Below are 18165 nucleotides of genomic sequence, written 5' to 3' on the forward strand. Positions count from 1 at the left end.
TCATATTCCACATCGAGTTTCAGTGATACTACCAGTATTAGAGATGAAGAAGAACTACAGAGAATCATTACATTTTGGTGATGGAGTAAATGTTGCATAACAGCGCATCACCTAAGAGCTTTCTTATCAGCAAAGCAGATGGTGAAGAATTTTCTCAAAAAAAAAAGTGCTTAGGCTTTTAGATAGCGATGTCTAGGAGACTCGAGGCAGACAACTTACAAACATTGGAACTTCTAACATTCGTGCAATGCATAATGCCTAAGTAAAGAATTAGGCATGTTTAGGTGAAGAAGCATCTGAATTCCTGGCCAATATTTACCACTATTTTGACGGTTGACCTGTTCACTGGGAAGAATTTGAAGAAATTCAGTCTAAATTTAACATTCCACATCATAAGTGTTTTAGGCATTACAACCACAAGGTGGTTTATTTTAGGACCTTAGGCCAACAGTATTTTGGAAGAATTAGATGGTATTCTGTTGTAAATACTATAAAAATAGTCAATGAAAACAGAGCTTCATTTCATGATTATATTTACACAACTATTCAATAAATTCACCAAGCACCTATGACTCACAGTTTGGGTAGAGAAATAGAAAACATACTTCAAACCTTTTTGGCTTGTGTTTTAAAGATTTCGGAGAGCTTCTAAAGTTCTTCATAATGAACTCTTTACTTTGTATAATCTAATTCCTCATGGACGCATAGTTGTTGGTGGACAAGTAACTGAAGAGGTAAACTGGGAGAACATGACAAGTTCTGGTTTCTAAATAATGGCCAAAAACATAACATTGCAGCTTACAAACCTGTGATGGAAAAGACTTGTATATCAAGTTCGCCACTGAAAAGTTATAGGTTGTTATACCGCAAAGAAAGAATAAAGAGTAGGAGCTGAAACGTTATGTTAAAGGTTTTACAAATGGTGTCATTCTATGACCAGTAAGATAAATAATTAGATGAGTACAAGGGTCTACAGTTAGAAAAAGATGACCCAGCTTTAGATACAAAGATATTGACAGTTACTGGTAGCAGCACACCTCAAAAAGAGACTCATCATCCATAAAGTATCCAGATGTTTCAGAACTTGTTAAGGCTTCTCTTACATTGTGCCATGGAATTTAGACAGAGAGAGAAGATACTTCAATTTGAGGCATACATTAGAAGATAAAAAAAAGCAATTAAACGAAAGACATCTTGAGGAGGAGGATTAAAAACCCAATAACAACATGAAAAATCAACTGACTAGGAGATAGCTCTTCTGGAAGAAAAGATAAAAAAGAACATCAGCTATCTATGGAGGCATGAGAAAAGCTTCTCTCTCAAGAAAAACTATTCCATTCTGTTGTGGCACTGTGATACAACAAACTTATTATGGCTATATTAAGAACAGTCGTAAGTTGTACAGTGTTCTTTATTAACTCAATTATTGAGTTAATAAAAAATGTTGTTCAACCTATGACGGTTTTTAATGTTTTCTCTCTCAAGCTTCAGCTAAGCTGAAGAAAGCACTAGAAAAAAGATTAAAGGCAGCAAAATTGGCGCAGGGTATGTTTGAGGGTGCACAAATCGTGAAACTAGAAGAAAGAGCGAAAGGAGGAGAAAAGAAAATCTAGTATGATAACTTCATTTTTTAATAAGATTCTTAATAAACAGTAATCCAAAAATATATTTTTTTGATCTTTTTCCAGTATTGAAGTGTAGAATTTCGTTACAAGTACCAATATCGAATTATCGATGTACCTGCATTTATAAATAAATATGTATGAAGGAAAAAATGGCCATACCCCATATAGGATCATGACATATACAGGATTATCAAAAATGAAAACAATTCATTTATGTCATTTCTCTTTATGGAAATAATTTGTCGGTTTTTAAAATATCTTATCACATTTTAATCACTTTTTCAAATATTTTGTCACCTTCCTCATCTTTTTCAAGTGACACCAAGGCTGCTCACTCTGCATTCTGCTGGGATGAGTGGTGGGGGTAAAGAGGAGGTGTAATGTGGGGGTGGGGGACAGGATAGCAAGGTAGGGGTGGGGGAAGATGTTGTGCTGCCATTGGGAGCATGCAGGGATGTTGTGGGAACAGGATGGGCTACTGGGTGCAGAGTTGATTGGTTGGGGAGTTGAGGGGAAGGGGGGTGGGGTAGGGAGAAGAAGAGAGGGTAGAGAAGTCGGCAGAGGGAGAATAATAGTAGGTGCATTGGTAGGTTAGAAAGCACATGTAGTGCTGAAGTGGGAACAGGGAAGGGGATAGGTATGTGGAGGACAAATGGAGGGTGAAGCCATATAAGTTATGTGATGAATGATACGTTGCAGGGAGAGTTCCCACCTGCACAATTCAGAAAATCTGGTGTTGGTAGTCAGAATCCAGATGCTGCAGGCTGTGAGGCAGTCATGGCAGTGAAGCACATCGTGTGGGACAGCATGTTCAGCAACTGGGTGGTGCACCTGTCTCTTGGCCATACTTTGGCAGTGGCCATTCATTTGGACAGACAGCTTGTTAGTTGTCATGCCCATGTACAAAGCGGCACAGTGGTTGCAGTCTAGTTTTTAGATCTTATGGGTGATTTCATAGTTATCACTGCCTTTGATGCCTGTTATGGAACTGGGGTAGGTGGTGGTTTTAGGCTGTATGGGGCAGGTCTTGCATCTCAGTCTGTTGCAGGGATATGAGCTGTGAGGCAAGGGGTTGGGGTCAGGGTTGAAGTAGGGATGGGCAAGAATATTGTGTATGTTTGGTGGGCAGCAGAATGCCACTGTAGTTGGAGTGAAGAGGATAGTGGAGAAAATATTCCTCATTTCAGGGCACATCTTGAGATAGTCTAGACCCTGGTGGAGAATGTGATACCATTTAGTCAATAGAGGAGTGCTCCTTTGTGGTCAGACAGTGTATGCAGAAGGTGGTAGGTGACTGGAGAGACAAGGCATGAGAGATCTGTTTCTGAACAAGGTTGGGAGGGTAAGTTTGGTCCAGGAAAGCCTCAGTGAGACTCTTGGTGTAATTGGAGAGGGAATGCTCATCACTAAAGATGCGACTATGTGAGGAAGGGACTACTTTTAAGGAATGGATGGCAGCCGTTCAAGTGTAGGTATTGTTGGTGGTTGTTAGGTTTGATGTGGGTAGAGGTACTGAAGTCCTCAGACGAGATTGCAAAGATGTCACTAATGAATGTGAACCAGCTGAGGGGTTTATGATTCTGGGCAGTTAAGACGGATTCTTCTAGATTGCACATTTATAGAGTGGTATAGGATGGCACCATGCAGGTGCCCATTGCTGTACCATGCATTTGTTTATAGGTGATGCTTTACAAGAAGAAGTAATTTTGAGTGAGGATTTAATTGGTCATGGTGACCAAGAAAGGAGTTTATAGTTTTGGAGTTATTTGGGCATTGGGAGAGGTAGTATTCAATTGTGGTAAGGCCATGAGGGTTTGGGTGTTAGTGTAGAGGGAGATGGAATCAACAGTGACAAGCAGAGCACCAGGTGTTAAAGGAACAGGAACTTTGAATAGTCGGTGGAAGAAATGGTTGGTGTCTTTTTCACAGGAGTGTAGATTACGGGTAATAGGCTGAAGCTGTTAGTCCATGACAGCAGAGATCCCCTCTGTTGGGGCACAGTAACTGGCCACAATCTTTTAGCTTAACTGAGCCACATTGGAGAAAGACAAGTATTTTTGGACTGCGCATGGCCTGCTTAACATTAACCACTGAGGAGAAGAAAGAAAAGAAAAGAAGAATAAAACAGTATGGACCAATGAGAGAATACCATTGTGTGGTGTGAGTTTCAAATTGAAATTTACTATAACTTTACATAAACTGAATATTATGGACTTTTTTTTTTACCTGCTCACTTCTTGGATCATGTTGATTCTTTCTTTGGGCCACATGCAGCCTGCAGGTTGAACACCCCTGATATAAGAGGTAGGAGTGCAGGGAGAGGTGGGGGTGAGGAGAGAATAAGGACTCATGGGAGAGATTCTGAGGTGGACATAATGATTTGTGGAAGGACTGGAGATCCTGTTGTATTTCAGGAATGGAGTCACTGTGGCAGGATTTGTAGGTGGACATATCTCACAATTGTCAGAGGCTCTCCTCCAGGTAATCCAGAGCAGTTCATAACCACAGTGGTGGAGCCTTTGTTGGCAAGTCGGATTGTAAGGTCAGGATCAGCTTTTAGGTGGTGGATGGTGGTTCTTACTGTGGATGAAAGTTTGGTTTCCTTGTTGAAGGATTTGGGGATTGATGGGGAGGCAGTATTCGAGACTATAAAATACTGGAAAGTTAACAGGGGATGATGTGGGGCAGTGGGAGTGGATCATGGTTGGATGGAGGAGTGAACTGAGTCGGGCAAGGTTCACTGTTGGTTTTGGGTTGTGTCTGATTGGTAGGGCTGGTGGCAAAAAAGTATTTCCACTGTAGGGATCAGAATAAGGAGAGAAGGTCTTTAACAAGCCCAGCATGATGAATTTGAGAGTGGGGTGAAAGGTACGCCTTTAGAAAGGACTGGTACTTCTGTGGAACTGAGGCTTTTGGGTGAAATGTTCATGACAGTATTTCAGGTCTGTCTAGGTTCAGGATTCTGTATTGGGATGGAGCTTCCGAGTGTGTGGTAAACATAGTAGGTGTGTCAGGCAGGGTTTGTCGGCTATGGGGGAGGTTTGGTGCAGGCTCTTTTAGAGGTCATGGATAGTGGTAGTTCAAGGTTGGAGAAGGGGTGAACAGGTTGGAGAGTCTTTTTCGGAGGCATTGTGCATGCTGCTCTAGTTCCTGGAGGGCAAGAGTGTCAACCTGGAAGGTGAGATGCAGGAATGTGGGATTGCAAAGCAGGAGAATTTTATGGATGGAGAGAGGAGGTATTGGAATGAGGTTTGGGCCTGATTTATAAGATTTTTGGGGCTAGTTTCATAAGGGTCATTCCATGTCAAGTCACCCAGGCCTTGACACCAACCATGTCAGATTTTGATGAAACTTGGTACAATTACTTCTTTTATCATCCTGAAAGCACTTGTAAAATTTTTTTGCTCTATCTCTTATAGTATTTTTTTATAAATTTTTAAAGTTTTTAGATTTGGCTTTGTTTCAGCAGTCGGAAATTGTAACTTAAACGTGTCCTCACAACTAAAAAAATTTGTATATTAAAGAATACTCAAGATATCAGTATGAAATTTTGGAATAAGTTTGTGTATTATATCTAAATGTTAAAAAAAATTACCATAAAGATATATTAAATTCTTCCAAATGAAAAAAAAATTTGCAAGTTTTTTTTTATTTTATTTTATTTTTTTTTTTATTTATTTAGCTAACGGATGTTTAGTTTTACAAAAACTGCAATATCTAGAGTCTTAGACCTGATAGAAAGCTCAAATTTGTTTTAAAATACTCTTAATTGTATAGGCTATTAGATAAAAGAAAAATTATGTTGGCTTTTTAACCTGTTTAATAGTTATCTAATTTTTAAAATAATGTTAATTATACTTTAAAAATAAAAAGTGCCAAGTGACTTAAGACACCGAAAATAAGTTTTTGTCTTCTTGGAGTAACAATGTACACTTGGATTTTGTATTGTTACTCCTGTGTTTTGAAGTAAAAAATTATTACAGTGTTAAATAGTGCTTGGATAGTATTTTATTAAGTTTATTCGAACTCTCAGTAAGTACTGTTGCTTAGTTTACAGAGATTCTTTTCCAATATCCTACAAAAGTAACCAGAACAGTAATCAGACCAAAAGTGCAATCAGTATGTCAGATATTCAAACCTGTAGTGTAGGGTTATTTAAAAAATCTGACTGTTTCCAAACAACCTACACACCTTCAAAAAAGTTACAACCGGTATCAGAATTGAGTGAGGAAGAAAAAGATTTGATCCACTTACGATCTGGAATTAATCTGTGTGAATTTAAGAATATATGTTCACACCACAGCTACTACTTTTAAAATTTTTTTGAAAAGTATCAAACAACATGTGTAGACCCACTAAAAAAAACACAAAAAGCCCATCAAAAAATCGTTGAGAAGTGTAGGCTTGGATCTTTCTAAACAATTACTGACAAAAAATATTAGCATAAAACCTGGACAAAAGCTTTGCTCAACATGCCGTAACTTTTGTGAGGAAAAATTAAGAGTTGAAGTCAATGAAAGTGAAACAGATGATGAAGTCATGGTTGAATTAGAATCATTGGAATCCAGAAATGAATCCCTCGTACAAACAAACATTGCTCTTGATTATTTAGGTTTAACACCGATAAAGCTTCATGGCTTGTCAGAACAAAGTAAAGGGTCTTATTTTAAAAGGAAGGCTAGCAGTATTGAAAAGACTGCAAAAAATGAGGTTTCAAAAGCATTAAAATATGATGCACCAAGTTCTGATGATGACAAAGAAGATAAAAGTGTGGTTGAGAAAGCAAAGGATTTTGATGTAATGATTTCTCTTATGAAAGAGAAGATTTCATCTGTTGGGAGGTCTAGAAAAATCCAGATTCTGACCTTGGCTCCAGATTCTTGGACTCGAAATAAAGTGATGAAAGAATTTAATGTGAGTGAGTACATGGTGCGACAAGCTAGAAAGCTAAAATCTGAAAAGGGTATTTTGGAAACTCCTGGTCCAAAAAAAGGTAAAACTCTTTCTGAAAATACAGTAAGACTTGTAACAGATTTTTATGAAAAGGATGAAAGTTCCAGAGTGCTACCTGGAACAAAAGACAAAGTAAGTGTTCAAAAAAATGTGTACATGCAAAAAAGACTCATTTTGTGTAATTTGAGAGAACTCTATTATTCTTTCAAATGGGAGAATCCCGAGGTAGAAGTAGGATTTTCAAAATTTTGTTTCTTGAGACCTAAATGGTGTATCCTTGCTGGTGCTGCAGGCACACACACTGTATGTGTATGCAGTATCCACCAGAATGTTAAACTATTACTGGATGCTGTGAAAATTGAAGAATCTTATAAAGACCTAATTAAGATGCTTGTGTGCAACACAGAAAACCAAAACTGCATGCTACATCATTGCAACAGCTGTCCTGCAAATACTGCACTAACAGAGTGCTTAACTGAAAAACTAAGTGAAGATTATGTTTTAGAAGAAGAAATTGTAATCAGTCAGTGGGTTAACACAGACAGGGCAGAAATGATCAAACAGTCTATCAGTGTTGAAGACTACATTTCTTTATTGGTTAGGTCATTGGAAAAGATCACCCCGCACTCATTTATAGCAAAATCCCAATCAGCAGCCTTTAAAAGATTGAAAGAAGACCCACCACCCAAAACAGCAATTATTGTGATGGATTTCAGTGAAAATTATTCCTTTGTTATACAAAATGAGATCCAAAGTTACCACTGGAATAGAGGTGGTTGTACTCTACACCCAGTTGGAGTTTTTCTAAGAAATGAGGAAAACAATGTTTTTGTTTCCAACCAATGTTTTATTAGTGATGACCAAGAACATGACACTGGTTTTGTTAACTTTGTACAAAAAGAAATTACAAAGTGGCTGTCATTACATCATACTGATATTGACTCAGTTCACTACTTTACAGATGGTTGTGCTGGGCAGTACAAAAATAGAAACAGTTTTAAAAATTTGACTGAACACTTGAGAGACTTTAATTTGAAGGCCCAACACTCTTTTTTTGCAACAAGTCATGGGAAGTCAATTTGTGATGGCCTAGGAGGAACTATTAAAAGAATTTTAAGGAAAGCCAGTCTACAGCTTTCAGACAAAGAACAAATAATGACAGCAATCGATGTGTATAAGTTTTGTGAAAAAAATATTGAAAACATTCATTTTCACTTTATTGACAAAAAAGAAGCTGATTTGCTACGGTTAAAACTAGAAAAACGTTTTTCAGCAACCCGAACCATTACTGGAACTAGAAGTTTTCATAACTTCAAACCACTTCCAACAAACAACCTTGAAATTAGAAGGACTACAGATAGTGTAAAACCCTCCTTAGTCTTTTCTTTCCATTCTTCTTCTGATTGGGTTCGTGTTGAACCATCCATAAATTGCTATGTGGCTGCAAATTATGATGGTAACTGGTACTTTGGACTGGTAAAAACAATATTCAATGATGAAGAAGATGCAGAAATTCTATTTCTACATCCTTCAGGACCCGCTGCATCATTTTATTGGCCTGAAAGAGAAGATTCCTGCATAGTGCCTTTGGAGCACATAGTCTGTGTAGTAGACGCACCTCAATCAAGCGGCACTGGGAGAATGTATTACTTCAAAAAAGACTGTATCAAAAGAACTGAAAGCTCTTGGATGAAGTGGAAAAACAGTTTGAATCAGCATTAATGTTTATTAAAAAGACAAAATTACTCAAAAAATTCAATGTTGCAAGCAATCAGTTGGGTTATACATAAGTGCCATAAGTAAACTATCTTTGTACATAATTCTAATGTAATCTACTATAATTAATAAACATGTTAAAAAGCCATCATTATTTCTGTTTTATCAAGTAGCCTATATGTTTAAGAGTAAATTAAAACAAATTTGAGCATTCTATCAGGTCTGAGACTCGAGATATTGCAATTCTTATAGAACAAAACATCCGTTAAAAAATGAAAAAAAATACATATATATTTTTTTTCATAGAAAATATTAATATATTTTAATAGCATCATTTTTATCTTCAAATATGTATAATAAATAAACTTGCTGCAAAAATTCATGATGTTATCTAAAAGAGTTTTTAAGATAAGCAAATTTAAAGTTTTGAATACAAATTAAACTGACCATTTCCGAAGGTTCAGAAAACGCAAAACATAAAAACTTTAAAAATTTATTAAAAAAAACTGTAAGAGATACAGCAAAAAAAAAATTGCAGGTGTTGTCAGGATGGTATTAGAACCATTTGAGCCAAATTTCATGAAAATCTAAGGAGGTGGGTGTAAAATTTATTTTTTATTGGGTGATTTGATATGGAATGACCCATAAGAGTTATGGACTGATGGAATTTGAACAGATAAAGGTCATTGCAGAAGCAAGGGTTGCAGGTGCAGGTGGGTAATTTGGGGGGATTCCATGGGCCAAGCAACAGTGCAGGAACAGTATGTGGGACTGAATTCTGGCTAAGGATGGGGAAACTTTTCTTTATTGATGCAGGTGGAAGGGGCAAGGATCGACAGCGGTGAATAAAAATGCCTAATAAAATGCAAAAAATTGCAGAAACCCAAAATAGATGAAGTATAGGGAAAAAAAGGGCAATCCTGAGGACATTGGACCCATAGTGAAAGATGATAATGAATCAAAATTTACATAAAAACACAATGAGGTAAAAGAGAAAAATAAATAGAAAGATGATAATAGTGTGATGTAGGTCAGTGTGTGGATACATGTGAAGAGAGGGGGTAGCAGGTGAAAATGGATTGGGGGAGGTCAGTATGTGCATTCTGGAATAAGGGGAGAGAGAGTAGCAGGGAGGTTGTTATGTACAGAGTTCAGCGAAGTATTTGTGAAACAGGAACATATAGAAAAGCACATGCGAAAATATGCAAGGATGTGGGAGGATGGGTGATCAATTTGAAGGTATAGGAATAATTACATCAGCAGGAAGAATGTAGGACAAGAGATGCTGCATGAACAATCCACAAAGTCATGTAGCCCTGTGTTGTGCACAGACGAGACTGTTGATACAGGGTGTCTTGGAAGTCAGAGTATCTGCAGGTCAGAAGGCAACAATGAAACACAGGAAATAAGATAGAGATGGATGGACATAGGGTAAAGTAATGTGTAAGGGAATAGTAACAAAGGAAAACAGCGCTAGATTGGGATAGAAGGAAAGCCTTTAAGCAAAAATCAAACCATGGAAAGTCCAGATTGGAATAACAGCCAATTGATTGCTGAGTGTACTGCCCAACATGATGTGCTTCACTTAAGTGACTGCTTTACAGCCTGTGCCATTTGGATTCTTCCACTCAGCACCAACTTTTCTGAATTGCATAGGTTGGAACTCTCCCTGCAACATGTCTTTCATTCACATAACGCCACTGGCCCCAACCTTTACTAGTCCCTGTCCTCTACATGCCGTGTCTATCACCTTTCCTGCTCCCACTCCAGCACTACACATCCTCAATCCCAGCAACATACCTACTAGTCTTTTCCTTTTTTCTACTTCTCCCCCCCCCCCCCCCCCCCCACCGTCTCCCTCCCTCAAATGCAGCCTCCTGACTCTGCACTTAGCAGCCCATCATGTCTCCACCACATCCCTGCACCCTCTCACAGGCAGCACAACATCTTCCCCACCCCTATCCTGCTATCTCTCACCACGCCACACCCCACCCCGTGCAATCTACTTATCGCTACCACCCACCCCAACAGACTGCAACACCCCTCTATCCTCCTCACCTATCCTACAGAAGTATCTTGCCGCTCACCCTCCAGTCCTGTCACAGGCATCACATACCCCACTGAAGGCAGGTTATTGTGAAAGCAACATGATCTGCTTCACTTCATTAACTACTTTACAGCCTTTGCCATCTGGATTCTTCCTACCAACACATGTTTTTCTGAATTGTGCGGGTGGGAACCCGCGCTACAATATATCTTTCGTTCAGGTATCCCTCGCCTCCCCCCCCCCCCCCCCCTCCCAGCTTTAATCTTCACTAGTCCCTATCCTTCATTTACGTACTCCCTTCCCAGCTCCCAGTCAAGCACTACACACACTTTCAACCTCACCAACACACCTACTAGTCTTTTCCTCTTCTTTACTTCTCACCTCTCCCGTCTCTCTTTGCCCATCAGCCCCTCTCTGGCACAGGAGCCCATCCTGTCCCCACCATGTCCCTGTACCCTCCCACAGGCAGCACAGCATCTTTTCCCACCCCTACTCTGCTATCCCTTACCCACCCCACCCCACCTCCACCCATCTCCCTACCCCTACCACCCACCCCAGCAGGCTGCTGCTCACATCAGATGGAATCACAATCCACAGTTGGGCCCCAGCTGTCAGAGACTGTGCCCATGTGTGTGAAGCTGTGCTTGTGAGATTATGTGTATGTTTTCTGAAGTATCTTCTGTCTGAAACCTTAAATGTTTAGCAGTCATTTTCATTGTGCCTGTCTGGGACTCACTGTCTCCTTTATGTGGTGAGTAACAATCTAACATTTTCTTATTGTTGTTTACTCTTCAGAGAAGGCATTTGATAGTGTTTTGCAGGATGTATTGTCACACCCACTGCATACAAAATTGTAATCATCCCAATTGGTTGTTGAGTTATTGAAGCCTCTTCAAAATAAGACAGTATGTTTGGGGAACATAATATGTGCTAGCAAGGATGAGCCTTTCTCTGAGGTTTTCAGTTACAGTTGGGTGTAAGTCTGGTGGTTGACACAGGCTCCAGTTATAAGTTTATGCCCACCTTTGGTACCAAGTTTTGCCCAGACAGTCTTGCATGCAGCTTCATTTTCTATCTTGTTGGGATAATATGTCGTATCTACTAAGATGAATGCACTGCTTCAATTGCCCATTAGTCTGTCCTTTTGATATACTCTTAGGTTAACCTTGAAAATCTCTGTTGTCAGTTTCATGTGTTAGTGAAACTCTGCCAGAAGTAGTATGTTCTCAGTTATCTATCTGCAGTGAGGTGCATCCAACTTTCCAAGGGTGATAATGTGATACTATTGACTGGAATATACATTGCATAACACCAGCTGAGATAGGAATGCCTGTTTGCCAGTAATCAGAATAACTGGAATTGAAGTGATAGGCACAAGTTTAGGATGAGGCATTTAAGGGGTGTAGGACGTCAAATGGGCTGACTTGGAGCCGGAGAGGCACCACAGGACATTTTATTTTCTACTGTCTGTATATTTACAAATAAATTCATAAAACTTTGTCAGCATGACCAGGAAGGATTCAGGATTCACACTCATAGTAGTGGAAGTGCAAAAACATAACAAAATAAATAATTTTAGATATGAAATTTCATCATTTTTTCACTTACTGTTGGCTGCATTTGTTGCTATAGGTACATTTTTCTTCACAAGTAAGAGAGATTCTTTGATGAATTTTGCACAGCATACAAACCATACTTGCAGGTGTATGGAACTGGAGAATTTTCCAAATCTATTAAAAACTGTGGTAAAAATTGAGATAATTAACTACAAAATTTGATTTTTTTCTAAACATTAAGTTTAAAACTTAACAGCTCCTTCATTTTTTCATAAATTAAATAGATTCTAGAGTTTCAGACCCCTGTAAGTATGGTTTGTATGCTGTGCAAAATTCATTGAACAGGCTCTTTTACTTATGAAGAAAAGTGTACCTATAGCAACAAATGCAGCCAACAGTAAGTGAAAAAAATGATGAAATTTCACATGTAAAAAAATTATTTTGTTATGTTTTTGAACTTCTACTGCTACGAGTGTGAATCCTGAATCCTTCCTGGTCATGCTGACAAAGTTTTATGAATTTACTTGTAAAAGTATAGACAGTGGAAATGAAAATGTTCTGTGGTGCCTCTCCTGCTCCAAGTCGGCCCGTTTGACGTCCTCACCCCCCTTAATGTGAAGATGACAGATTTTTATGAATTACTGCATACTGGTTCAGAAATATACATAATGAAAGGGAAGTACCTGTTACATAAATTATTTTGATTCTATACAAGTGGTTTCCATTTTTAATGATTAGGTTTTGAAAAATGCCTTTTTCATCTTTCCGTTATCTTTATATCTATATGATGAATGAGTCAGTTTCCAATCTAGTTTATTGTGAGTGCAGTGTATAGAGGTTGTTATTTCTGTTCTTAATACAAACTACCATAATTCGTTTTTGTATATGTTTAATAGTGCCCTTTGAAAACTGATATATATACATAATAGAGGGAAACATTCCACGTGGGAAAAATATGTCTAAAAACAAAGATGATGTGACTTACCGAACGAAAGCCCTGGCAGGTCGATAGACACACAAACAAACACAAACATACACACAAAATTCAAGCTTTCACAACAAACTGTTGCCTCATCAGCAAAGAGGGAAGGAGAGGGAAAGACGAAAGGATGTGGGTTTTAAGGGAGAGGGTAAGGAGTCATTCCAATCCCGGGAGCGGAAAGACTTACCTTAAGGGGAAAAAAGGACGGGTATACACTCGCACACACACACATATCCATCCACACATATACAGACACAAGCAGAAATAGGATGATGGAAGAGTAACTGCAAGAAATATTTTTAGTGTGCTTCAAAAGTTCAGTCCCTGCTCACCAGATGTCATCAATCACTTTTATAATGCCTGCAACTTTTAAGGAGGTTCGCCTAATTTCAGGAATACGAACAATTCCTTGTCATATGGCCTTGGTGGTTTTCCTAGCTATGTAATAAGACAGGTTGGTAATGAAACAACATAACTGCCACACGTTATAAACTTCTCAATGAGTACTGGCATTATCCTTCAACCATTCGAAACCACCTAGATAGTTCCATTACACAATAAAGGGGACAAGCATGAGACCAGCAACTATTGACCTCTCTCCCTCCTCCTGACTTTTTTTCCAGAATGATAGGAAAAATTATATATACTCAAGTACAGTTATTTCTTGAAAGTAACTCGCTACCAACAGCACAGCAGTTTGGCTTTTTAATTGATCTTACAAATGTATTTGATCTTCGTCATTCACGTTCTGCTTTACTCATAATGGATGCTTATGGTATAAAAGCAATCTGTAATGAGTGGTTTCAGTCATATCTGTCAAATAGTGGGTAACTGGTGGAATTAACAACACATGGTGGAAGAACAACTCATTCAATTATATGTCACCTCAGGAGTTTCATGGGGTTCTCTTCCTTTTATTTATTAATGACTTTCCAGAAAGGCCACCTTCAACAGTACATGTGTTACTTATTAATGATACAAAACCTCTTTTATAATGTTTCTCCATGACAAAGGAGAGCTGACTCGGTTGATAGCAATGAAAGTCTCCTGTACTGGCTATATGATAATAACCTCTTACTTAACAATATTGTAAATTCCTAGATGGAAAAATACGTAAAATATGGGGAAAGGCAACCATTTACCTATATTGGATTGATGCATGATGTGCAGAAACACATAATAGAAAAGTCAACCCTAGCCTTTGAGCTCTTGTTCTTTTCCTAGTAAGAGTACACTCGTTCTCCCACGCAGACATACAAACATGCAGATCCATGGTAGCAGCGAGACTGGTTACTGAATATCAGTCACTGAAAGCAGTTACTGCATAGATCGAGGTGGGGAGGGGCTAGGGAAAGATGCACGAGGAAGGAGGGGTAGCAGGGTAGTTTGAAGGAGATCTTTGACATATGAGCCAGTGGCTGTACAACAAACTGTTTGAGGAAAAGCTGTTGTACAACACAAGCAGCCTTTCCTACAATTAGAGCTGAGTACTTTGCACCGATTGCCATGTTCATTTTTATGGTTTTAATTTCTGGGGGTCAATATACAAGAAAATATTTGCTACGCAAAAACAAATTGTCAAGATCATGATGGTGCCACCATGTGCCCCTACCAATCCAACCTTCAAAGAGCTGAGCATGTGATCTGTCCCATGCATATATATCCTAGAGACTGTTTCATTTGCAAATAACAGTCTCTGTCTCTTCGAAAAACATGGTGATGTACATGTTCACCACACTATTGCTAGTGATGATGTTTATCTGATGAGCCAGAGACAGATTAAATGTCATAACCGTGTGATATATGAGGGTTGGAACTTTAATTGTGGCAACTATTTATTTACAGTTCGTACAAAATAGATACATGTTTCAAAGTTTACTGACCTTCAGTGTAGTCACCGGCATTGTGTATAACCCGTTTCCAGTGATGTGGAAGTCGTAGGATACTCTTAGCAGTGCCAGTTGTGTTGACAGTTCAAGCAGTTGCGGTCCATTGCCCGACGAATTTGTAGCAGTTCTGAAGTGAATGCTGTGAAGTGTTTCCTTCAGTTTAGAAATCGAGTTGAACTCACGAAGGCTTCAGTCAGGGGAGCACAGTAGGCAGTATAGCACTTAGCAGCCCCATCAGTCAAACAAATCAGTAACAGCTTGCACTGTGTGTGCTTGAGAAGTGTCCTGCAAAATGATGGTCAGGTCCTGCAGAAAGTTTCATCACTTTTGTCTCTATGCTGTTCATTTTTGGAACACAACCTACAACCAGTTCACTATACACCGGTCACATTAGCCATACTTTGGAACAAGCCGCCAAGTAAGCTTGCTGTTTATCACTATGTATGCTAGAAGCCACTGCATTTGTTTGACATTATCATGCTCTACTACAATTGCCTGCAGGTAGAAAACAAACATCCGAGATGTTACAATTCGGCAGTTTTCACTGTATTTTTCCAATCTTCAGTTTATTTCACCATGTGAGATATAAATTTTTGCTGTTTTTAAGTGTACATAAAATAGAACAACCCTCAAAACTGTGTGTTTTAAGGTATAATTTGTGGCAATAGTGTGTTGGGAAATGGTTCAATTACCTCGTACAGCATTATCAAAAGTGACAATCTTTTATATACCCTACAGTATTACTAGTGGCAAAACCCATTTTTTCCCTAATAGGTCTAATATATAATGTAAAATTTTGAAATTTCTTTCTTGTTTGTTGAAGAATTTGCAATTTATGTCAGTTAATGTTATGAATGTTGGTACAATAGGTACCTTGGAGGAGAAGAATGAAATTGCTGAAGTCTGTATAGTTATTATGTAGTGAGCTAAACAAAGTGGCAAGATCATGTTACATATGTTTGTGTGGTGTGGTGGCTGTGCTGGCTGTTGGGTGACATAACAAGTTGCCAGCCAATAAGAGCTCACTAGCCAGAAATGCACGATGTTTCCACTTTCTTCGAGGCTCAGTGTTTGAATTTAAAAGGTTGACAGTTGATATTGTTGCTGAGTACTGTACATAAGAAATACAAGCAAAAAGATGAGACTGAGTTATAAGTGGCACAAGAAAAGATAACAGCTGGGCACCATCACCATGTATTGGCTCGGTCTGGAACATTTCGCAATGACTGTTATGTTTTTCCATTGCTGCCACAACCTAGCATTAGTTGTATAATAAATGTGTGGTAAAGCTAAACGTTGCGTGTTCTGTTGGCAGTGCTGATCGTAGATTACATCAGCATTTCCGCTCTCACATCTCCCCTCTCTGCAGTGGCCTAAAATATTCCCTTTACGGGGAAAAAATGTAAAATCCAGGAATTTTTAGCATTGATCTTGTGGATTTTTCACAGGGGCTACGAATTTATGGTGAAGAATCGTGAAAAACATAAAATCGTAGAACATAAAATCGAAGTTTCACTGTATTGCTGTAACTTATATCCCATATTATGAATATGATTTCATGGATAGATAAATAAGTAAATAAATAAAATATTAATTCTGGAAGCCATGATAGTGTACATACTCTTATACGTGCCTATTGGCAGTGTTGATATGTACCCTGAAAGTAAAAACTGGTCAACCATTCTGTCTCATATTTCATTGTTTTCTCAAGAGAATTTTTGCTTTTAATAAAATTTTAGTGTCAATAGACGGGATATTTAAAAGTCTCCCATTGCCGTACAGGAGATAGCAGTGGACAAAAATAAGGAGAAAAAGTTCTATAAACATGTCTGGAACCAAATACTTGTTGAGAATACTTACTGAGACATGGACTGTTGTGTACTATGACAGCCCCTGGTTTGTAAGCACTACAGGTTGTGCTCAATATGGCTACCACTCATTTTTACACATTTTTCAGCTCTCCTTCTCAAAGAATCAAGCACCCATTTGAACATACATGGCTATGCTCAGATTTGAACTCATGTATGGGGTGTATGCTCCTCGAACGTGTACATATTGTCGGTGGGTGTCAAATACAGTTTCGCTTCAAATGCTCAAATGCTGTAACGAAAACATAAGTGATTAAGTTCTGGTGAATGGGGAGGACATGCAATGGGACCTCCTTGACTAACTCATTGCTTATCAAAAATTTTTGTTATGCACACTCAAAGGAGGTGCATAGAAAATGGTGTGATGCCATGTTGTGGATAATCATGTCTGATCTCTTCCAGCAAGGGTATTGTTCCCCAATGATGTGGATAATTTGTCATACGGAAATTGGTGATAAACAGCACCTTTCATTGCCTAGTTTATTTAGAGTCCTATAAGTCTGTCACCCATATTTCCTGCCACATAATGAAACTGAAGTGAACCTGATGACTTATAAGTGCTAAGTACAGAGGCAAGTACAACCAATAGGAAATGGTCACTGAACGTCATCAGGAAGACAGTCTATCTACTGAGAGCACTCACTGTTATCAATACAAAATAAATGATCCATATATCAGATTATTTATTGTGGACTAAAGTCTGTAACTGGACAGTGCTTTTCCTCTTCAGTGCATAATTCATATATTTTTTTTCATTAAGAATGGGAGGATAGTGTCAGCTAAAAGTGATAATAGAGGTGATAAACATTGATCTGTGGTGTTGGCTGATGTTTGGATTAGGCTGGAAGATGATAGTTTGGACGTAAGTTGGCAAAGACAATGAATGCATTGATGTGGTAAAAGTTCAGCAAGAGTTACTAATGTTGTGAGAAATAGCTCTGCTCCAGTTACTCGATAGTTTAAATAATTGATTTTTTCTGTATGTTAGGTGCCAAGAAATTGTTTTTATTGTTCTGGCAAATATATTACAAATTTTCAGGCTTAAGGTCTCTCTTTTTCTGAATATATTGCTTTTTGTGTGGTTATGTCAAGATGTAGCACAATTACTTCAACTCATTTCTATAAAATATGTTGTATGTCTCTACTCCCTCTCATTGGTGCTTAAATCCAATCATTGATAAATCCCCTTGCATACCCATTACACCACACAGTGAGTGCTGCCCTCATTGCTTTACAAATCATGTTAGTAATGGCAAACTCTGTTCTATAATCTTACTGAAAAAGAAGATTGTGTGTGTGGTGTGTATCGTGGAGGGGGGAGGGGGGGGCGGCTATGACATAAATTGCCAATTAGGAAATGAAATTCAGATTTTATGTTTATCTGAATCATGTTAGATTTTTGTACCCACCAAATGACTTGAAAATAGCTTATTGGGATGTCTTTCTTCTATTGTCTATCATTAAAAGTGTTCAGAAGGTATGTTCTATTTTTGAAACCATTACTTCAGAATAAAACAGGTATGCTTCTT

The 18165-nt window shown here is 38.4% G+C and overlaps 1 protein-coding gene across 1 annotated transcript in view; it reads left to right on the forward strand.

Annotated features, from left to right (window-relative positions):
- The window catches only part of LOC124625782, a 64374-nt gene that overhangs the window by 27641 nt on the left and 18568 nt on the right, over positions 1 to 18165 (forward strand). The gene's annotated exons all lie outside the window — the stretch shown is intronic.

This window comes from Schistocerca americana, chromosome 1 (assembly GCF_021461395.2).
Source record: "Schistocerca americana isolate TAMUIC-IGC-003095 chromosome 1, iqSchAmer2.1, whole genome shotgun sequence".
NCBI classification, from domain to species: domain Eukaryota; kingdom Metazoa; phylum Arthropoda; class Insecta; order Orthoptera; family Acrididae; genus Schistocerca; species Schistocerca americana.